Here is a 24836-nt window from a genome sequence, read left to right on the forward strand (position 1 = left end):
TTCACATTTGCTGCTATTTTGTATCCACTGTGTCTTTTTACAGTTTTCACAATTGCTCTCAATAACAGTTTTTCTAGAATAAATGTCTGAATCCCCATTAAGCAGTGTTGGTAGACTATGGTCTCAATAATGTTTTCACTTAGACTTTTTGTTAGTAGTCCTAGTTACATAGAATTCTTCAGGATTTTTGTTTAGTTCTTTAGTAGTTTATTTTTAATTAATGTTTGTATTTCCTCAAATGTGTCATTTGTAATCTGAAGAAGCTAACATAGTCAGAGCAATCTGGTAGGGTCTGACATGTCCTCAACAGTACAAACAATTGAAAAGATCCAGCCTCTGTGGCTATTCATATGTATAGAAAAAGCATCAAGTTTTTTTTTTGTTCCTGCTACTCTGCATTCATTGTGAGGCAACAACGCTACTGCAGCACCACCACCGCAGTCTGGTGCTGTGGTAGCATTGTCACCTCACAATAAGACTGCGGTGGTGGTACTGCAGTAGCGTGGTCACCTCACAATAAGATGTTGTCCTGTTCGATTCTCAGCTAGAGCGTCTTCTGTGTGGAGACATGCATGAATGGGCGTACCCTCATTGAAGGTTGTGAGTCAGGGCTGGCAACTCGGCATGTAAAAATCTACTGCCAATCATTAGCGGACCGGAGTCCCGCAGTGGCGACCCCTAACCGGGAAAAGCTGAAAGACACAACAACAACTCTGCATTCGTTGGCAAGTTTCCCAGAAAGCTGGTCAAAATTCCTGATTGTTTTTTGAAATTTACAAATGTGGGAAACTATGAAAAAGATCTGGTGATAGCCGCATAAATCTTTAATGTCCCAAATAAGCAGGCCACATGAACTTGTTACATCTATTATTTCAAAGTTATACTTTGACAATGCACATCTTTTTAAGTGGCATACAAGAGAGCTACAACTTCTGAAATTTGTACAGTATAATATGTATATATATATATATATATATATATATATATATATATATATATATATATATATATATATATATATGTGTGTGTGTGTGTGTGTGTGTGTGTGTGTGTATATAAAGGTTAAGGCATCCCTCCTCAGGCTGTTTTTTTTTTTTTGTTTTTTTGTTTTTTTTTCAAAAAATGTAGATTCAATCTGTAGTTAACATGGTCTATTAGATTTTATTATTTTTAATAATAGTGTCCCTGTAAAGCACCTATTTCAAACATCCAAGGTGAATTCTTTATAACATATTAAAGTGTCAACAATGACAAACAACATTTTTGACAGGGTATGGTTGAAAAGTACTGCAGTAAAATTACTATTTAAAGTCTAAAATATATATAGTTTATGGGAAAAGTTCATTTGGTAAGACCAAGGGGTGTTTGACAGCAGCCAGCAAGATTTTACCACAAAACTCCGAGAGCCCTTCCTTCTGGCATCTGTTTAAACCCACACCTCCTCAACTGACACCCTTTAAGAAATGCTTCTGACTAATTGAATTAGATCAGATAAAGTCAATGAAATTATGAAAGTGCTGATCTTAAGAAAAGTCTGATTAAGAAAGGCAATATTTGGCTGATCATTTTGAGTGCACTTAGATGAATTTCAATTTTTTTCTATACTTTGTGTGTTTCTGAGTGGTGGTGGTGCTGCGGTAGCATTATCGCCTCACAGTAAGACGTTGTCCTTTTTGATTCTCAGCTAGAGCGTCTTCTGTGTGGAGACATGCATGAATGGGCGTACATTCGTTGAAGGTTGTGCATCAGGGCTGGCAACACGGCATGTAAAAATCTACTGCCAATCATTAGCGGACCGGAGTTCCACTGTGGCGACCCCTATCCGGGAAAAACCGAAAGACACAACAACAACAACTTTGTGTGTTTCTGCAGCACTCACCACTATACTCACGTCTACGGGAATGCCACTTTCCACTTGGCTCGTCATTTTTGTAGTTTGTTTCATTGGTCCTGGCTGGTGACTTCCTTAGTGCCACCAAGTTCAGATAGCCACAACATGAGTTTGTTCAGTTCAGGCAACCTTTAGATTAGATTAGCATCTAAGGACAGTGAAAGAGGGAGTGATAATTAGCACTGCACTATTATTCACTGAAAGTTATAAGATTTTCAACCTGCTTCTCACAGCACCTAAAAACACAGTCTTTCATACAAATTTAAAACAATCCAAAGGTGCTTTTAAACTCTTTGTTCAATCTGGATTCCTACTGGAAGATGTCCAGATTTCTTTAGGTTATTCTGGGAATGCTATCTGCTTTGCTACAACACTCCTTAGAACAGTTGCTCCTGGTACAAAATCCCTGCATCAAAGTTCAGTTTCTCTGACTATGAGGGCTATAGGCCTCCTTTTAGACACCAATTAATGAAATAATTCATCATTAGCAGCATTTCCTGGAAAGAAGCCTGTGTAACCAACACATCTGTCTTAAAGCAACACTCCTATTTACACAATATATAATACTCTATTCACATCAGTATTATTTACTTTATTTCACTTCAGTTTTACAATATTTTGACAGATCATAGAACAAGAACCACCAGACTATATTACTGTGTGTGTGTGTGTGTGTGTGTGTGTGTGTGTGTGTGTGTGTGTGTGTGTGTGTGTGTGTGGGTGTATGAAGATAGGTGAAGGCTGTCAGCCTAGCCAGATAGAATTTTGTAGATAATTCTGTCATTTGTAAATATTAATGTAAGCCACAGGCGTGTTCTCTTAAATGTGAAAAGACTGCATTGGATATTGAACTGCAAAAATGTAACAACAGTGCACTCTGCTGTAACAGAGCTAAGTCAAGTATTTTATGACTGTCTTTGATGTCAAAATTTCTAGCCAATATGTCTGGATGAAGGAATTCTGCCTGTTGTTTTGAAGCCAGAGTTAATGGCTAGAATTTGCATGTATATTTACTTTTATTGCAATGGTTCATTACCATCTGCAAGATCAAAGGGGCTATTAACCTCTTAGAATCTGTTAGCCTGGGAACCAGAAAGAAATAATGTAATCTGAAATGAATCAGTGGTACTGTTTTATCAATTTAAGGACAGAAAGAATGAGAGCATTAGAGCATTTGTCTTGAGAACATCCGATATCACCAATACTGCCTGCATCTATATGTAACTAGAATTTTAGAACTGTGTTTTCTCTTAGATATAGCTAGGAAATAGAAAGATTAGACTAGTTTGCTTTCTGTGATGTCAGAACTTTTCTACTGTATTATTTTAAGTATTTCTCTGTGATCTCTGAACTATTGACTAGCACTGTGTAGTAAGAAGTATTGTCTTGTGTTTTTATTACTTATTATTAAATATTTTAAAACCTTTCAACTGTGGCTGTTTTATGTAGAGATAATTTAAGCTCTAAGAGTGCATTGCATGTATATAGTGATACTGTACCTAGTCACTCCAAATAAGTCTTGACTGGTTGCACTTACCATTTGGATAATAATACTGCACAGTATAATTGGACACCCTTTAATAAAGGCCTTTGAGTAGCTGATAAATATTAGCTGGGTGGTGGCAGTAATTACTGCCGTATAGTCTGGGTAAAAGGGGCACAGCTGGGGAACCTGTGCCACCCTTCCCCAGGAGTGTCTGTGTGGTTGTATATAACTCTTATCTCAAAGTGTGTGTGTGTCAGCTACTTGGGCAGGGACACAAAGCACTGGTTGGACAGAGAGGATGCTGGAGGTATTAGCTTGCCCACTAGGCTGAGATCTGGACCCTATAGCTGTGCCAGTGGGGAGTCTGATTGGGGACCTGGAGAGAAAAGGAGAAACCATCCCCAGAGTGACTGTGATCACTGTGTGCTCTTAAGGGAACTTGTAATTTACTATATGTGTATTTGTTATCCTTTCCCTATATTTATGCCCCTCACTGGTGTTAGTGGTGAGGATTGAGGCTCCTTGATTCCTGGGCCAGGGCATGGGTGTCACAAAGTGTAGGTTACTGTATTGAATCTACAGTGCCCCAACACCCTATAGACTGATGTCTGAACATCGAATGTACTCAGAATGACACACTGTGTGCATACTCTGGGGAGTACCCTGGAGTGGAATAAACCAACTAACTCCTAGCTTGTACAATCCCTGGAGAAAGAAGATATTCCCCTACCAGGGAATGTCGATCTCACACTCCTGTCAACCCCCTGCCTGGATCCATCATGTTAGACACTGTATGTTGGATACAATGTCTGACACCTATATATATATATATATATATATATATATATATATATATATATATATATATATCTTTTCATGGTCTTTTCACTCAACTCTCTACTTTTTTTCACAAGTACACTCTACCATCCTTCATTTTCCTGCTTCTTTCACTTATAATACTTACTGTATTCTATATTTTTCCATGTCCTTGCTCAGTATTTTTTCACTTATCTTTCTAGCTTTATGTTTTGTTTTCTTACCTTTCTCACTTCACCTACTCTTTTTCTTACTGTCAGCCATGGTTTATATACTGCAATGAATACTACTTTTACTTTTTCACCTTACATTTTATACTTCTCATTACTTTTTCCTTGTAGCATAATATAATTACATCTCCATCATTTCAGTGCTATAAGATATTAAAACAAAATTACATCACATTGCATTGTTATTTTTAAACTGTATTGAACCGTATTATATGTCTTTGTTTTATGCTTTGTACTGTTATCTTTCATGACTCTGTACTGTTTTATAATTCTAAACAAGTGTAATCATTTTTTTTTTGCACTGAAATTATTATCAATTGGCCTCCACTGAAAATAGTTTTCTTTCAGGCCCAGACAGTCTGACCTGGTAAATAAAGTCTAAACTTTGTATGGTTGACTAAGAAGAATGTCAATAGGTGTGTGAGAGCAGCAGTCCCCTGCAGGGGAGGATACCCTTTTCCCTAGGGATTGTGTGTTCAGAGTTAGAATATATAATTAGTGGGGGGAGCTGGGGGACTTGGCCCTGCAAAAATTGATGAAATGACGCTTTCTTTGTTTTTTTAAGTTTTGCATGCACTGAGATTAGTTGTTGACATCCATAAATTGACCGATTTGCTTCAGCATTATGCATGTCAACTTAATATAATATCTATATCTATAGCTATATAGATAGATAGATAGATAGATATATCCATATATATCTACTCCCTCTCTCTCTATCTCTCTCTCTCTCTCTCTCTATATATATATATATATATATATATATATATGTATATAGATTAATATATATATTTCCTACATTGTTGTTTCTATGTGCACAAGTGTGTGTGTGTGTGTGTGTGTGTGTGTGTGTGTGTGTGTGTGTGTGTGTGTGTGTGTGTGTGTGTGTGTGTGTGTGTGTGTGTGTGTGTGTGTGTGTGTGTGTGTGTGTGTGTGTGTAAATGTATGGTCCTTCTATGTTTCATTGAAATACACAAGCTGAAAAGACAGTAGCTCAGTACCTTAATTCATAGAACATTAACTTGGGTATGGACATGCACAAAATACATTCTCTAGTTAAATGAAGTGTCATGAAAGTTGACAGATAATAATATAAAATAAGCATTTTATAGAGGGGTGTGAAGGTCTTTCATCCATTCCACCTTACTTATATATTATCACTCCAAGGTCACTATAAGTCAGAAAAAAATGATCCCTGAAAAAGAAAAATGAACACAGAAAAAATAAATAATCACAGAACCCTACAGTACCAGAGTACATGTACAATGTGTCTTTCAAGCCAGCACAGATCCCTATAGCAGGTAGCAAGCAAAATCAGAGGAAGAACAGCACATTGAAAAAACATGTTCAGAGGAAAAAGAAAATGAGCAAACCTGACGTAAGCACATGACGGGAAACTATACATGTATATAATTTACTTTTTCATTTGTTAACTGGGTATGTGAATTTGTACTCAGGCCTTGCTATGGACAAACTGGAAAAACCTGGAGTACCCTGATGAAATCCATATAGACAAAAAGAGAAAATGAAAAATCCAAACAGATAGTGACTGGAAGCCAGGAAAACTCAGTGGCATTGAGGAGTGGAGCCATGGCTGTGACCAAAGTAACACAATGGAGGAAGATATGGGATTGTGCTGGGAGTTGTGTCCATACATAATCTCCAACAGCAAAACTCAAAGTGCTATCAAATGCCCACCAGTGCTACTAGTCCAGCATGTTGTGGAGCTGTTGGTCATTCCAGAAACATCCACATTAGCATAAATGATTCTGTTCAGCACAATGTGCTGATTTGTTACATACCTTCTGGTTTTATCCATATGCAAAAACCCTGTGGGACAATTTAAAAACAAATCTTGACAAATATGGTTATAGTAATATCGAATGACAACTAGCTCATTTGCTGGAGAAGATATAACAATAACTGTTTTAAATATATTAATACCCATTTTTTTGTTTTAATAAAATATTTCATAATCATTAATTGGAAGCATAGAAATGAAATTTCTTGGGTCAAATAAAAAAAAATCATACACTAAAATAATAAGTCCATATTAAACCTACTTGATAGTTGTTCTCTTATAGTAGATAATATTATGTAAAATTGGATTCTTGTGTGTTTTCTTCAAATTTACTTACCTGGTTATTATTATCCAAATATCCAAATGTGGTAATGATAATTAGTAACTTAATTATCTCTCACATAACTAGTCATGTTCATAGGTAGGTACTAGGCTATTGGCCCAAGGGCCTAAGTAAGCTTAGCCAACAAGGTTCCCTGGCTTACGCCACCCAAAAAAGTTATTTTCCTGTGCCACTGTCAAGCAGAGCCACAGAAATGATCCCCAGGATGTAGTTCCTATTTCCCATCCACTCATCAAGATCTTTCTTGAAGAGTGCTAATGAAGAACTTTTCTTGACATAGATGGGTAGCTTGTTCCAGAGTATGGGCAGTCTCTGGGGAATCTATCCCTCCAGCCTGTCCTGTTTATTGTGGTGACAAGGTTTAGGTCCCTAGAGCATGTAGCTCGGAGGGATTGGGATTTCTTTAGGTGTAGCATGTCCAACAGCTCTGGGTTTGACATAGCTTTATATGTTAGGCAGAGGTCACCTTGGATTAGGTGATATGCTACAGAGTAAAGCTGGAGTTTTTTGCGATGGTCAGTGTAGGGCATCTGTTTGAGGCTAGTAATCCTCTTTGTGAGGTACTTCTGTGGCCTTTCCAGCTGCTGCAGATGTCTTGTGAGGTACATTCCAAAAGGGGGTGTTGTACTGTATAATGGGACTGATGAGTGTCGAGTAGAGGGGAACAATGACCTCTTTTTTCCTGGATGAGAGTCCTTTTGTGATGAGGTGTGTCATGTAGAAGGACTTCCTGACTACTGTGGTGATGTGATTATCAAAGGAGAGACTACTATCCACCTGGGTCCCAAGGTCTCTTATCACACATTCGGTGTTAAGTAGACTGCTGCCTATGTGGTAGTTCATGGCTACAGAGTTTTTAACAAAGGAGATGACAATGCATTTTTTGGCATTGAGCTTGAGGCCATGGCTCTGACACCAGGCATCTGTCTCAGTGAGGCCCTTCTGTAGGATGTCCACATCATTTGGAGACTCAACTATGGCTCCTAGTTTGCAGTCATCTGTGAACTTCATTAGCCAGAGGCCTTCTGTGTTAGCCTGTACTTCAGAGAAGTAGATACCAAACAGGAGAGGTTCCAGGACTGAACCCTGTGGTACTCCACTTGTCACTGGTTTGAAGTCAGATTTGGAGTCTGCAACTTTTACAGTGTGGGTTCTGTCAGTGAACCAGTTAGCAACCCATCTTGTGATGTAAGGATTTATACCTAGTTTAGTGAGTTTAGCTATAATTCCAGACTGGGGGATGATGTCAAAAGCCTTGGCGAGGTCAAGATAGGCTGTGTGAACCACCTTGCCCTCTTCTGTGGCTTTGGTGACTGCATCAAAGAAGTCGATCAGGTTCAGGAGGCATGATCTGCCTTTCACAAACCCGAACTGGGTGGGGTCCAGAGTTTGGAGGTTACCAATGTCTTTGTTTATGAGTTTCAAGATGATACGTTCCATGGCCTTGCAGACCAGGCTCGTCAGGCTAATATGGTGATAGTTCCCGGGATCAGTGGTGGCTCCCCCTTTGTGGAGTGGGATAACTGTTGCTCTGTGCCATTCAGTGGGCACAAAGCCTGATGTACATCTATGATTGAACATGGTGCTTAGGTGGGGAGCTAGTTCATTCTGAAGTTCATGTAAAACACAGCCTGGGTTGTTGTCTGGTCCCATGGATGCTGTGCTTTTGGCTTTAGAGAGTGCAGCTTTTACCTGTGTAGTTGTGATTACAGGGACTCTGCATTCTTTCTGTATAGATATGGGCCTTTTAGGGGGTGAGGGGGGGTAAACTTAGCACTGAATCTATCTGCCAGTCTGTTGGCAATATCAGTTGGTTCTGTAATTTTCGTGTCATTATGCTGTAACTCAGAGCAGATCTGGGTGTTGCCACTGAGATTCTTGACATAAGTTATAGAATGCTTTGTCGTTGTCCTTAGAATCAGTGGTGATTTTGTTTTCGTAGCTAGCTTTGGAGGATCTTATAAGGGATCTCAGCTTCTTACTGAGGCTGATCAGGGTGCTCCTTCACTCAAGGGATTTTACTCTCTTTTGCAACAGTCTCTTCCTTCTGTTGTACAGTTTGTTTGTGGCAGGGGACCACCAGATTGGCTTTTTTTATTTGGAAGATAGTGTCTTGGTAACATTATTAATGCTGATATTTGTTTTTTGTTTTTTTTTTTCGATCATGTGTTGTTAAGATATATTTCAGTTTTCAGGTATATTTTCAGGAAGTATTACTTGTCTAATTCTTGTAAATAGTTTGTTCAGTGATGTGCTTGTTATATTTTTTTATGTGTTTTACTAGCTGTTTTAATCAGCAGAGCACAACAGATTGTGACCCATTTTTCTTACTCATAACTTAATTATTTTTATGCGTTTACTTTTTGTCTAAGTTTAAAAACATGTCAATAAAATTTATTTAAAAAACAAAATAATGATTCTGCATCAAGACAGACTGTTACCTTACTTTTGCTTCCTCTAAAGTCATTAAAAAAGGAGTTCCTGATGTTCATCGTGTTTCACTGTTGCAGTCATTACACTTGGGTTATCCTGCTGGCAGGCTACCCACAGTTGGCCTGAATTCCAAAGTCTAGGTCCGGCATCAGTTGCTATCACCCCTTCCCTGACGTCAGTGCGCCAGGGGTATAAAAGATGCAGCCGACGCCATTTTCTTCAGTCCTTCTTGCCGCATGGTGCCTGAAGCAAAAGCATTTTGCAAGTGCCGGTCGGCTGACTCCTGAGATTTTCAAAATTGAATTTCAGATCCGAAGTCTTCAATAAAGCTAAGTACCCCATTGGGGAAACTTGTTTCTTGCTCCAGACCGATGTCAGAAAAAGTTAACAATTGTATTTCTTGTGGAAAGCAAACACCTCATAAGGATTTTCATTCTTACTGTATTCCTTGCCTAGGCCCTGACCACGATGTTGCGAGTTGTCGGTTTTGTGCTAGATTTAACCAACACACTATTAAGCGTCGGTACGATTTTGCTTTTCATTACTTTGGCCGAAGGTTTAACTATATAATGCCATCAGAACAGCCGATGACCGGAGTTCATAAAAAGTGCAAGGAAAAAGAAAAAGACAGGCATCCGAGGTCCAAAACCGACGACAAAGCCTCTTCTAGGCCAGTCGCCGGTTCGCCGGTTCTCAGTGAGGTGCTTTCGCAGCCCCTGACACCCGCTACCTCAGAGCCACAGGCCACCTCCGACTCCCACATGGAGACAACTAGGCCTCTGGATACTGAAGGTATTGGGCCTTCGGAAACTAATCCCTCAGATGGGTCTGGAGCCGCTGAGCAGGCATCGGCTTCTGAGGGTGTTTTCAGACCTACACAGCTTTATATCAAGCCAACTTCAGCATCCGAGACAAAGACTAAAACACATTTAAAGACAAGGAAACAAGTACAGCATTCTCCAGGACAGACTTCCATGCCTAAGAAACAGATGCTCAAAATGGCCGAAGACCTAATTACTTTGATCAGGGGTTCCCATCCCCCTCCTGATAAGAGGCCTAGGCAAGACACTGAATATGATTCCTCTGATCAGGTTTCCATTTCCTCTGACTCCTCTTCAGAACAGGGATACTCTCTTCCTCCCTATGAGGATTCTGATGCTGAAGAATCTATTCCTTCAGCTTCTCCCCCTGAGGATTATTCCTTTGGGGAAACCCTGCATACCATGAGGGAGTATTTCCATGGGAGAGCCAAGATTACTCAGAATCTAAGAAAAGGCTCAGAGACATGATTCTATTACCTCAGCACAGACCTCTTGCTATTCCACCTGTTCTAGACATTGTAGATGATGTATTTTCAGAGTCCGGCCTGTCTCCCAACTCTTTACCTCCTGCACCTGTTAAGCCAGACAGATACTACAGGGTTCCAGATTCTCATAAATTTCTATATAAAAACCCTGCTGCTGACCCAGAAACTATATCTCAGGGTCCTAAAGGGGTCAAGGCCTCTACTGCAAAAAACCCTGTCCCCTCAGATAGGGATTCAAGGGCACTGGACAGATGGGGGAAACAAAGTTTACACTTCTGCCTCCTTGGCTGTAAGGACTTAAAATTGTCAGTTTCATATGCTTAAATATCAGCAATACTTAATGTCACTGCTAAAATAGAAAATGTTGACAAATTCTGAATGTTCTGAGACAAAGGAAATGCAGGATTTATTGCATGCAGCTGAACAAGTGGGGAAGAATACTTTGCAATGTAGTTTTGATTCACTGGAGGCCTCTTGCAGGGCCACTGTTACAGGTTCTGTCTTTAGAAGGCATGCTTGGTTAAAGGAACAGAATCTGCCTGATCATGTTAAAGCAAAATTATTGGATGCTCCATTACAACATGATACTTTGTTTGGTGTTAAGGCAGAAGAGGTGTTGAAGAAAATGGAGGATAAAGCTAAATCTATGCAGACAGTAAAGGATTTCTTAAAATCAAATTGGGAATAAAGTAAATTTCTTGGATGTAATTTTAGAAGGTGGATCAAATGGTAACATTGTAACTAAGATTTTTCGGAAATTTGGAAATGAATTACATTTGTTGGATGGAAGTAGTTGTCATCCACCTCATCTAATAAGTGCATTGCCATATGGTGAATTTATGAGAATTAAAAGGTTAAACAATGGTAGTGATGAAACTAATAAGGAATTAGAAAAAATGGCATGCTTGTATATTGAAAGAGGGTATGATGCTCAAGAAATAGAGTTATTATTAAATAAAATGAAGGAAACTAATGAAGAAAGTAATAGAATACAAAAAAGGTACAATAATAAAATATTTGTAAATACATGTAAAGATGATTCAAAAAATTTGTATATGGTGACAACTTATGATTTGTTATCTTTACAAATTATTGATATGATTAAATATTATTGGACTTCACTGTTTAAATATAAGAATTTAGCATTGATATTTCCAAAAAAAGTAACTTTTTCATTTAAGAGGGGGAGAAATTTAAAGGATATGCTGGTACATGCAGCCTTTTCTACCCCACAGTTGTATTTAAATGCACATATAGATGTTAAGTTATGTGGTACATATCCATGTAACAGATGTATTTCTTGTAAATATGTGAATAGAACATTTGATTGTATTAACAATAAGAAATTTTATCCTAAGGGGCAGTTTTCATGTAATACTGAAAAAATTATATATGCATTAAAATGCCCTTGTGATATGTTTTATGTTGGAGAGAGCAAAAGGGCTTTTAAAACTCGGCTTCAGGAACATCTGAGAGATATAAAACATAAAAAAATGGATAGTCCTGTCGCTGTACATTTTAAAGAGTTCCATAATAGTGATTCTAAAGATTTGTTAGCTACAGTTTTAGAAAGTTTAAGTATGAATACATGTGAAGAAAAAGTAAAATCGGCATTATTGTATAAAGAAACAGTTTTTATACTAAAGTATGATACTATGACACCTAGAGGTATGAATTTAGAATGCAACTGGAAAGCTTTTTTATAACAAATTGTATAATTATATTATTGATAATTGTATAATTGAATTATTTTTATTGGTAGATATATAAAAGATGTCTGAATGTTAGATGATTATATTCCCCTGGAAGGCGAAGGCCGAGGCGCTAGGGATTGCAACTTGTGTGCAATAAACTACTGAATTGGATCTATTGTCGTAGTTTTTGGTTATCTCTGCTTTTTCTAACAGTGGTTCTTCATTGGTTTCTTAATGTCGAGTGATCCAGCTTTAAATGTGCCTAGAATTTTTAGGCAAGAATTCTTGGATAAAAACCAGACAACTATGGAGCAGTTTACTACTGCGGTGAATGAAGGTGACAATATTCGTAATACACAGGAACAGCATACTACGTTCTGGCAGAAATTTCTACAGAAGGAAGAGCAAAGACGAACTGGTAATCCCTTATCAAATATTGGCCAGAGTACTAATAACTTTTTGCCTGCTGAAATGAGAGAGACATTCAATAAATTAGATAAACTGATGTCAAAAGAACTGGCGGTACATTTAAATTGTCTAAGTTTACAAAGATATATTGAATTAGACATTACACCTAGGGGCTTACGAGCTCTTAAAAATCCAACAACTCCGTTTGATTTAGTAGATGAAGTAGACAAAGTCTTTCAGAAAAGATGGACAGAAGCTGCCCATCGCTGCTCTATTGAGTGGGTTACTATCTTAATAGAGCATGATAAAATTAAACAAGAGAGACTTAAGGCAGATATCAGCAATGTCTGTAAAACCTTATCAGACATGGCTGGTTTGTCACGCATGGAACTCTGTCTCAAAGATATACAGAACAAATTAATAGATATGGAAAAAGAGTTGCTGAATGTGAAGAAATACAAATTAAATCGGGACATCAAAGATTACGCAGGAGGCTCGGCTTTCTGTCGCCCAATCAACAACAAGAAGCGACGTCGGAACGTAAGGTTTGCAGACGAGGGAAGGCGTACAGAAGATGGCGGGCGTAATACTTTTTCGGATGCCTCCACAGACTGGGATAGTGAAGCCGGAGAAGGTAACAATGACTATCCTGCATTACCTCCGGCACAGAATCCACAACAATTTCAAAACTCCTTTCGGAGAAATAAACGTCCAGAATATGACAACAGAGATGAGTTCAGAGGAAACTCCTTTCATGTGGAGAATGGACAGAGACAATATTCAGAGGCTTCAGGAGCGGCACAGAGGTATAAACGCTTCAGAAGAAACTAACTTGTTGGTAAATGTTTCAAATAAATGTGGTAATGATGTAGATGGATATGTTATAAATTTAAGTGGCAATTCAATTGATGAAGTTACTATTTCTGCCCTTAATCATGGTTTAAAATATATACCTACGGTTTTGCCTAGGTTACATTTTTTAAAATGTGACATCTTCCGTTTTATACGCAAATTGAATTTGATGTATTTTTTTGGAAATTATAAGAATAATTCTGCAAATGTACCTATTGAGGAAGATTCAAGTTTAGAAGAAATTTCTGATGACAGTTTTTATTCCTGTACGTCTGATTATGAGAATAGTATAGGGAATAATGCATATTGTCGATTAGATACGAGTAAGGTAAAGGTTAAAAGTACTTTTATGCCTCCCCATCAGCATGAAGGCATTAAAAACTTTTCGGCTATGATTGATTTTGCATCAGAAATTATTTATAATGAATTTGAGTTGAAACGGAATAACATTAAGTATAATATGACTAAAAAACAATGGCAAGCTATAAAAGAACTAGCAGCCAATAAACAAATGATAGTGAAACCTGCTGACAAAGGAAATAAAATTGTGTTGATGCATCATACACAATATGCTAAGATGTGTTGGCGACATTTGAATGATATAACGACATATGAGAAATGTGATATGATACACTATGAGGTAGCTATAAAAAAATATGAAGATTTATGTAATAAAGGATATAGGCTGGGGTATTTTGTTAAAGATGACATAACTAGGAAATTTTCAACAAAAGGATGTGAGGTAGCGAAATTTTATTGCCTTCTGAAAATACATAAAGATTTATATGAACCTCCAGGTCGCCCTATTGTTTCAGCATGTAATTATTTTACTCGCAATATGGGTTTGTTTCTCCATAGCTTTTTATATCCTTCTGTGATTAAACAGCCTTCATATATAAAAGATAGTTTTGATTTACTAGCAAAAATATTACCTTTAAAATGGACAAGGGATATGTACTGGCTTACAGCAGACGTTAAAAGTTTATATACTAGTATAGAACATAGACATGGTTTGAGAGCTGTAGGTAAACTCTTAGGAGATAGTCCCTTGACAACATATATTATAGAACTTATAGAATTTTGTTTGAAGAACAATTTTTTTAGTTTTGATGGTCAATTATTCCACCAACTAAAAGGTACGGCTATGGGGGTGGGGTTTGCGCCCATGTATGCTAATATTATGATGAATCTTTTTGAAATGGAATTTCTATATAGGACAGAATTTTATATAAAGAATGTCATTAGCTACTTTCGTTATATAGACGATCTAATTTTCATTTGTAAGGGCGGAGAACAAGAGGCCCATGAATTTATGAATAATATACAAAAAAACGAATTTGGTTTGAAATTTGATGGCTTCCAAATTGGGAATAAAGTAAATTTCTTGGATGTAACTTTAGAAGGTGGATCAAATGGTAACATTGTAACTAAGATTTTTCGGAAATTTGGAAATGAATTACATTTGTTGGATGGAAGTAGTTGTCATCCACCTCATCTAATAAGTGCATTGCCATATGGTGAATTTATGAGAATTAAAAGGTTAAACAATGGTAGTGATGAAACTAATAAGGAATTAGAAAAAATGGCATGCTTGTATATTGAAAGAGGGTATGATGCTCAAGAAATAGAGTTATTATTAAATAAAATGAAGGAAACTAATGAAGAAAGTAATAGAATACAAAAAAGGTACAATAATAAAATATTTGTAAATACATGTAAAGATGATTCAAAAATTTGTATATGGTGACAACTTATGATTTGTTATCTTTACAAATTATTGATATGATTAAATATTATTGGACTTCACTGTTTAAATATAAGAATTTAGCATTGATATTTCCAAAAAGTAACTTTTCATTTAAGAGGGGAGAAATTTAAAGGATATGCTGGTACATGCAGCCTTTTCTACCCCACAGTTGTATTTAAGTGCACATATAGATGTTAAGTTATGTGGTACATATCCATGTAACAGATGTATTTCTTGTAAATATGTGAATAGAACATTTGATTGTATTAACAATAAGAAATTTTATCCTAAGGGGCAGTTTTCATGTAATACTGAAAAATTATATATGCATTAAAATGCCCTTGTGATATGTTTTATGTTGGAGAGAGCAAAAGGGCTTTTAAAACTCGGCTTCAGGAACATCTGAGAGATATAAAACATAAAAAAATGGATAGTCCTGTCGCTGTACATTTTAAAGAGTTCCATAATAGTGATTCTAAAGATTTGTAAGCTACAGTTTTAGAAAGTTTAAGTATGAATACATGTGAAGAAAAAGTAAAATCGGCATTATTGTATAAAGAAACAGTTTTATACTAAAGTATGATACTATGACACCTAGAGGTATGAATTTAGAATGCAACTGGAAAGTTTTTTTATAACAAATTGTATAATTATATTATTGATAATTGTATAATTGAATTATTTTATTGGTAGATATATAAAAGATGTCTGAATGTTAGATGATTATATTCCCCTGGAAGGCGAAGGCCGAGGCGCTAGGGATTGCAACTTGTGTGCAATAAACTACTGAATTGGATCTATTGTCGTAGTTTTTGGTTATCTCTGCTTTTTCTAACAGTGGTTCTTCATTGGTTTCTTAATGTCGAGTGATCCAGCTTTAAATGTGCCTAGAATTTTTAGGCAAGAATTCTTGGATAAAAACCAGACAACTATGGAGCAGTTTACTACTGCGGTGAATGAAGGTGACAATATTCGTAATACACAGGAACAGCATATTACGTTCTGGCAGAAATTTCTACAGAAGGAAGAGCAAAGACGAACTGGTAATCCCTTCTCAAATATTGGCCAGAGTACTAATAACTTTTTGCCTGCTGAAATGAGAGAGACATTCAATAAATTAGATAAACTGATGTCAAAAGAACTGGCGGTACATTTAAATTGTCTAAGTTTACAAAGATATATTGAATTAGACATTACACCTAGGGGCTTACGAGCTCTTAAAAATCCAACAACTCCGTTTGATTTAGTAGATGAAGTAGACAAAGTCTTTCAGAAAAGATGGACAGAAGCTGCCCATCGCTGCTCTATTGAGTGGGTTACTATCTTAATAGAGCATGATAAAATTAAACAAGAGAGACTTAAGGCAGATATCAGCAATGTCTGTAAAACCTTATCAGACATGGCTGGTTTGTCACGCATGGAACTCTGTCTCAAAGATATACAGAACAAATTAATAGATATGGAAAAAGAGTTGCTGAATGTGAAGAAATACAAATTAAATCGGGACATCAAAGATTACGCAGGAGGCTCGGCTTTCTGTCGCCCAATCAACAACAAGAAGCGGCGCCGAACGTAAGGTTTGCAGACGAGGGAAGGCGTACAGAAGATGGCGGGCGTAATACTTTTTCGGATGCCTCCACAGACTGGGATAGTGAAGCCGGAGAAGGTAACAATGACTATCCTGCATTACCTCCGGCACAGAATCCACAACAATTTCAAAACTCCTTTCGGAGAAATAAACGTCCAGAATATGACAACAGTGATGAGTTCAGAGGAAACTCCTTTCATGTGGAGAATGGACAGAGACAATATTCAGAGGCTTCAGGAGCGGCACAGAGGTATAAACGCTTCAGAAGAAACTAACTTGTTGGTAAATGTTTCAAATAAATGTGGTAATGATGTAGATGGATATGTTATAAATTTAAGTGGCAATTCAATTGATGAAGTTACTATTTCTGCCCTTAATCATGGTTTAAAATATATACCTACGGTTTTGCCTAGGTTACATTTTTTAAAATGTGACATCTTCCGTTTTATACGCAAATTGAATTTGATGTATTTTTTTGGAAATTATAAGAATAATTCTGCAAATGTACCTATTGAGGAAGATTCAAGTTTAGAAGAAATTTCTGATGACAGTTTTTATTCCTGTACGTCTGATTATGAGAATAGTATAGGGAATAATGCATATTGTCGATTAGATACGAGTAAGGTAAAGGTTAAAAGTACTTTTATGCCTCCCCATCAGCATGAAGGCATTAAAAACTTTTCGGCTATGATTGATTTTGCATCAGAAATTATTTATAATGAATTTGAGTTGAAACGGAATAACATTAAGTATAATATGACTAAAAAACAATGGCAAGCTATAAAAGAACTAGCAGCCAATAAACAAATGATAGTGAAACCTGCTGACAAAGGAAATAAAATTGTGTTGATGCATCATACACAATATGCTAAGATGTGTTGGCGACATTTGAATGATATAACGACATATGAGAAATGTGATATGATACACTATGAGGTAGCTATAAAAAAATATGAAGATTTATGTAATAAAGGATATAGGCTGGGGTATTTTGTTAAAGATGACATAACTAGGAAATCTTCAACAAAAGGATGTGAGGTAGCGAAATTTTATTGCCTTCTGAAAATACATAAAGATTTATATGAACCTCCAGGTCGCCCTATTGTTTCAGCATGTAATTATTTTACTCGCAATATGGGTTTGTTTCTCCATAGCTTTTTATATCCTTCTGTGATTAAACAGCCTTCATATATAAAAGATAGTTTTGATTTACTAGCAAAAATATTACCTTTAAAATGGACAAGGGATATGTACTGGCTTACAGCAGACGTTAAAAGTTTATATACTAGTATAGAACATAGACATGGTTTGAGAGCTGTAGGTAAACTCTTAGGAGATAGTCCCTTGACAACATATATTATAGAACTTATAGAATTTTGTTTGAAGAACAATTTTTTTAGTTTTGATGGTCAATTATTCCACCAACTAAAAGGTACGGCTATGGGGGTGGGGTTTGCGCCCATGTATGCTAATATTATGATGAATCTTTTTGAAATGGAATTTCTATATAGGACAGAATTTTATATAAAGAATGTCATTAGCTACTTTAGTTATATAGACGATCTAATTTTCATTTGTAAGGGAGAACAAGAGGCCCATGAATTTATGAATAATATACAAAAAAACGAATTTGGTTTGAAATTTGATGGCTTCCAAATTGGGAATAAAGTAAATTTCTTGGATGTAACTTTAGAAGGTGGATCAAATGGTAACATTGTAACTAAGATTTTTGAAATTTGGAAATGAATTACATTTGTTGGATGGAAGTAGTTGTCATCCACCTCATCTAATAAGTGCATTGCCATATGGTGAATTTATGAGAATTAAAAGGTTAAACAATGGTAGTGATGAAACTAATAAGGAATTAGAAAAAATGGCATGCTTGTATATTGAAAGAGGGTATGATGCTCAAGAAATAGAGTTATTATTAAATAAAATGAAGGAAACTAATGAAGAAAGTAATAGAATACAAAAAAGGTACAATAATAAAATATTTGTAAATACATGTAAAGATGATTCAAAAAATTTGTATATGGTGACAACTTATGATTTGTTATCTTTACAAATTATTGATATGATTAAATATTATTGGACTTCACTGTTTAAATATAAGAATTTAGCATTGATATTTCCAAAAAAAGTAACTTTTTCATTTAAGAGGGGGAGAAATTTAAAGGATATGCTGGTACATGCAGCCTTTTCTACCCCACAGTTGTATTTAAATGCACATATAGATGTTAAGTTATGTGGTACATATCCATGTAACAGATGTATTTCTTGTAAATATGTGAATAGAACATTTGATTGTATTAACAATAAGAAATTTTATCCTAAAGGGCAGTTTTCATGTAATACTGAAAAAATTATATATGCATTAAAATGCCCTTGTGATATGTTTTATGTTGGAGAGCAAAAGGGCTTTTAAAACTCGGCTTCAGGAACATCTGAGAGATATAAAACATAAAAAAATGGATAGTCCTGTCGCTGTACATTTTAAAGAGTTCCATAATAGTGATTCTAAAGATTTGTTAGCTACAGTTTTAGAAAGTTTAAGTATGAATACATGTGAAGAAAAAGTAAAATCGGCATTATTGTATAAAGAAACAGTTTTTATACTAAAGTATGATACTATGACACCTAGAGGTATGAATTTAGAATGCAACTGGAAAGTTTTTTTATAACAAATTGTATAATTATATTATTGATAATTGTATAATTGAATTATTTTTATTGGTAGATATATAAAAGATGTCTGAATGTTAGATGATTATATTCCCCTGGAAGGCGAAGGCCGAGGCGCTAGGGATTGCAACTTGTGTGCAATAAACTACTGAATTGGATCTATTGTCGTAGTTTTTGGTTATCTCTGCTTTTTCTAACAGTGGTTCTTCAGTAAAGGATTTCTTACAGGTACAGCCACCCAGATTTAGCAGGAACTGGCCTTCTAAGAATTGGTCCTTTCCAGTGTCAGACAGGCCACAAAGAGGCAGATACAGGTGCCCTAGAGGCAGACAACAGCCCCAGGGCTCATACAGGCCCAAACGATGGGGTGCTTCTACCTCCAAAAGCGGAGAAGACAAATCACAGCCATATAGGAAACAAGTCTCCCAATGACTTCCCTCTGCCAATGCCAAGCACGTATCTTTTGGCAGCACCCTTAGGGGGAAAGCTAGCACTTTTTTCACAAAATTGGCACATGGTCACCCAGGACAAATGGGTCTTAAATATAGTCTCTCAGGGCTACAGGTTCCGTTTTCACACCCTTCCAAAGGCAAAAGGTATGCCAGACCTGCCACACAATCAATGGGCAGAGGCACAAAAACAAGTTTCATCTCTCATGGACATGAGGGCTATTCAGCCAGTACCACAACAAGAGCAGGGACAAGGATTTTACTCAAGACTTTTCTTAGTACCAAGAAAGGACAAAGCCTGGAGACCAATTCTGGACCTGTCTATTCTAAATACTTTTCTGGACGTTCCAAAATTCAAAATGTTGACTGCAGCAGCTTCTGCCCATGCTGGGCAAGAAGGTTTGGCTTGTAACTTTGGACCTCAAGGAGGCATACCTGCATGTCCCAATCAGATAATCTTGCAGAAGATACCTCAGATTTATAGCTGGCTCAATGCACTACCAATTCTCTGCACTGCCCTTTGGCTTATCTACTGCGCCCAGGGTCTTCACAAAATGCCTGGCACCAGTGATTGCATTTTGCAGACAAAGAGGAATTCAAATATATCCCTACTTGGACGACTGCCTTATTCAAACAGAGACCAAAGACATTCTACTAAAGCATCTGGCGTTTGTAAAAGATTACTAATTTGCCTAGGGTACACAGTAAATGAAAAGAAATCAAAACTAGTACCCTCTCAAGAGATAATATTCCTGGGTGCAAGCTTAAATACAACTGCCCAGATGGCTTATTTCACACCAGACAAACAAAGGCAACTGATTTCTTACTTAGAAAGCATGGCAACAAAGACCCAGTTATCTGCAAGAAAAATTCTGCAGGCTCTGGGCTACATGACATCCTGCATTCTGCTAATTCCATATGCAAGACTGCCTATGAGGAAGCTACAATGGTACCTAAAAAGTGTTTGGACTCAACATTGCCACAGCCTGGAATATTTAATTTCACTCATTCCCTGCCTGCAACAGATTTTTTATGGTGGGCACAGGCCTGTCACCACAACAAGGGACAGCCATTCACTTTACCCACAGCCAGGCAAACACTAACAACAGATGCATCAGATTATGCCTGGGGGGCCCACATGGCAGGAAAATGTATTATGGGCACATGGCCCGCAAGCCAAAGGCATCTTCACATCAATCAAAAAGAGATGCTAGCTGTACAAAATACCCTGACAGCCTTCAAGGACCTACTTCATCCAGAACAACTGCTGATAAAGATGGACAATACTACAGTCATGTGGTACATAAACAAGCAAGGAGGCACACATTCTTAGCCCCTCTGCAGACAAGCCATGATTTTGTGGAACACAGTATTGACCTTCCAAGTATACCTGCAAGCACAATTCCTGCCAGGAAAAACAAATGCTCTGGCAGACGAACTAAGCAGAAACCTCATGGACCCTCATGAGTGGAAACTAGATCTACAAATCTTCAGCATCATAACAAGGAAACGGGGATGTCCAGACATAGATCTATTTGCCTCCCCTCACAACTGCCAACTACAGAGATTCTGCACAAGGACTTATCACAAACAAGCATGGAAAGTGGATGCTTTGTCATTCAGCTGGAAAAACCTTACAGTATATGCCTTTCCTCCACTGCCTCTCCTCCTCAAGGTACTCCTAAAGGTCAGACAAGAGAAGCCACAAATTATACTGATTGCCCCGGATTGGCCACGCCAGCACTGGTACCCAATCCTAAAGAGCTTGTCTCAAGGCCCAGCCTGGACATTGCCTCAAATGCCTCATTTATTGACCCAACAAAACTATCAGATCCTACACAGCCAACTCAGAACTCTAAATCTGGCTGCATGGCGGATAGTGTAACCATTCAGAATACACCTCTCTCTAAAGCGGTTATGGATGTTATTTTGGAGGCCAGGAGGCCAATCACCAGAAAATCTTATGCAGAAAAATGGAAGTGATTCTGTGCTTGGAACCAGGCACAAGGAATTGGCATGCTTGTACCAAATATTCCTCAGATTTTACAATACCTAACTGAGATGCTGGACAAAGGCCTATCCTTCTCATCAATTAAGATCCATGCCTCTGCCATTTCAGCTCATTACAATATGGACCTACCTATTTTTTCACATCCATTGCTTAGGCAGTACCTCAGAGGGGCCAAAAACATAAGACCTCCAAGGAGAGCACCAATACATGCATGGGACCTCAATTTTGTCTTGGAAAAACTCACACTGCCTCCTTTTGAGCCAGCTAATACAGCTGAGATAAAATTCCTATCATGGAAAACAGCTCTGCTCCTAGCAATAACTTCAGCAAGAAGGGTCTCAGAGTTACAGACATTAATGGCTGTGGAACCTTTTATTATCTTCCATCCGGACAGGGTTTCTCTAAGGACAAACCCAACATTTATGTCTAAGGTAGTGTCCAGTGTGGCTCTTAACCAAACCATTCATTTGTCTACTTTTTATCCAAACCCACAGAATAAAGGGGAGAGCCTTCTGCATTCTTTGGACATAGTACACAGACAGCTATGCTTCTACTTGGACAAAACTAAAGCTTTCAGAAAGACTGAGCAACTTTTAGTGGCATATGCTGCAGGATCACAAGGAAAGGCTATCTCAAAGCAAACTATTTCAAAATGGATAGGACACTGCATTTGTTTCTGCTATTCACAACCTGGCAAATCAGTGCCTAAGGGCATTAGACCACATTCCACCAGGGCAGCAGCCACCTCAGCAGCCTTCCTCAGAGGAGTGCCAACCAAGGATATTTTGGAGGCTGCAACTTGGACTTCAGTGCACAGTTTTACAAAGCACTACCACTTACCTCTTTACTCTAAATCCAGAGCAGGCTTTGCCACTGGTGTTCTGCAGGGCCTCATAGCCACTCCTAATTCGATTTAGACCCAGATGCCCAACCTCAGCTTTGGGATTCAACCCAAGTGTAATGACTGCAACAGTGAAACACGATGAACATAGTACAGTTGTGTACCTACATAAATGCAGATGTTCGAGTGTATTCACTGTTGCAGTCCAGGTTACCCACCCACCATCCCCCTTTCTCTGCTGGGACTTATCTGTACTTCTCTATTCTATACAACCTATGTGGTGTATTTGCTTGTAGATGAAAGTAATGTTTATTTTAGTGCATACTTTTTTACTGGCATAATTTTTAGCCTACCCTTTTGGGGGCACCTGACATCTGGGGCAAGAAAAACTGAAGAAAATGGCATCATTTGCATCTTTTATACCCCTGGCGCGCTGACATCAGGGAAGAGGTGACAGCAACAGACGCCGGACCTAGACTTTGGAATTCAGGCCGACTGCGGGTAGCCTGCCAGCAGGATAACCCAAGTGTAATGACTGCAACAGTGAATACACTTGAACATCTACATTTATGGTAGATGCACAACTGTACTTTCTGCATGGAAGGTGTCCACTGATATGAAGGCACAGTACTACATAAGCATAGTCAAGATTGGGTTGGAACACTAATAGGCAGTAGAGCTAGCTGAGGGACTCTAACAAAATCAGGTTCAAGTCCCAGTCCCCAGACTTGTAAGGTAAAGGATTTATCATTGAGCTATCATCCTGCTTTGAATATGTACACACAAAAGAGATAGATAGATAGATAGATAGATAGATAGATAGATAGATAGATAGATAGATAGATAGATAGATATAGGGGTACAGAATGTGGGCTATGAAGATAAGGGTTATGGTACTAAAGAAGTAAAATGAAAATCTGTTAAACAGGACAGGAGCTCATGGAGACTGACTCTGAGCTAAAAGCAAACAGGGAATGATGGAATATTTAAGAAGTGAAAACTATTTGATTGTGGCAGGATGGACAAAAAGCCATGTAGTCAAAAACTGGAATGAAGAGAAGTAGAGAGACTAGATAAGAAAAAAAAGGAAATTTTATATGATATTTGGGGAGGGGGTGAATGAATACAAGTTGATGTGAAAGGGAGAAGAAAAAAGCAATGGAGAAAAGTATGTAAACACGACTGAATTGAAACTGAAGTGAACAGATGAAGGGAAGACAAATTCCTCACTATTAGATTTACAAGAAAGAAAAGCATAGAGGAGTCAAAAGCATGGAGGAGTCAGACACAGGGGTGGAGGGAATGTTGTAATTACTGATGCACATGACATTGATATGTCATTGGGTAGGTTGTTATAAATAATTTACATACCTACCATAACAGGCTCCAGGAATTACTATTTTAACACCTGCCTGTTATAACTGGTTTCACAAATTATATAACCTTGCAATGTATCTCCCCTAAAACTTGACCTATAATAATACTGTATCATTACTATGTATTTATTTAACCTTTTATTAGCCGATTATATTCTACAGAGTAAAAGCCCCTGTAAGAGTCGCTTGTAGTTTTATGTGAAATCACTTTTGTTATTGTAATGAACAATGTTAACTATATTTCGCAAAGAAGAATAACACAACACATGTTGAAATGTGGGTCGGAATGTTGAAACCACTTAAAAGACAGCAGTAAAATTGTTTAACAAATGTGTTGCAACAAAATTGTAAATAGCTTCTTTTCCAGTGTACAAAAGCAATGTCTATTTGAAAAAGACTTTTTTGACACATTCCTTCATGCGATATGCTCCACATCATTTTCCAGTACCTTGAAAAAATTCCCAGGTTTTGAACCTACATTGAAATGTGTTCATACAGGTCATAATTCTGTCTATTTTCAATCCTTAACTATGGCTTAACTAGATTTGTGAAAGAGTAAAATGATGTCTGTTTTGCGTTAGCTAAGCCTTAACTAGAACAGTGTAAGAGTGAAATGCTGTCTGTTTTCTATGCCTTAGCTAAGCCTTAACTAGAACAGTGTAAGAGTAAAATGCTGTCTGCTTTCTATACCTTAGCTAAGCCTTAACTAGATTTGTGTAAAAGTAAAATGCTGTCTGTTTTCTATGCCTTAGTTAAGCCTTAACTAGAACAGTGTAAGAGTGAAATGCTCTCTGTTTTCTATGCCTTAGCTAAGCCTTAACTAGATTTGTGTAAGAGTAAAATGCTGCCTGTTTTCTATGCCTTAGTTAAGCTTTAACTAGA

General features: G+C 37.4%; 1 long non-coding RNA gene across 3 annotated transcripts in view; it reads right to left on the reverse strand.

Annotated features, from left to right (window-relative positions):
* Positions 1-24836, reverse strand: part of LOC122808083 — a 259227-nt gene that overhangs the window by 230350 nt on the left and 4041 nt on the right. For 2 of the 3 annotated variants that reach the window (XR_006365783.1, XR_006365784.1), the window contains exon 2: positions 1880-2039. This is a non-coding gene — a long non-coding RNA (uncharacterized LOC122808083). The remainder of the gene's footprint in view (positions 1-1879; positions 2040-24836) is intronic. The other variant, XR_006365785.1, reaches the window with a different exon arrangement.

Source organism: Protopterus annectens, chromosome 8.part0 (genome assembly GCF_019279795.1).
Source record: "Protopterus annectens isolate FY-2018-M chromosome 8.part0, PAN1.0, whole genome shotgun sequence".
Lineage (NCBI taxonomy): Eukaryota > Metazoa > Chordata > Ceratodontiformes > Protopteridae > Protopterus > Protopterus annectens.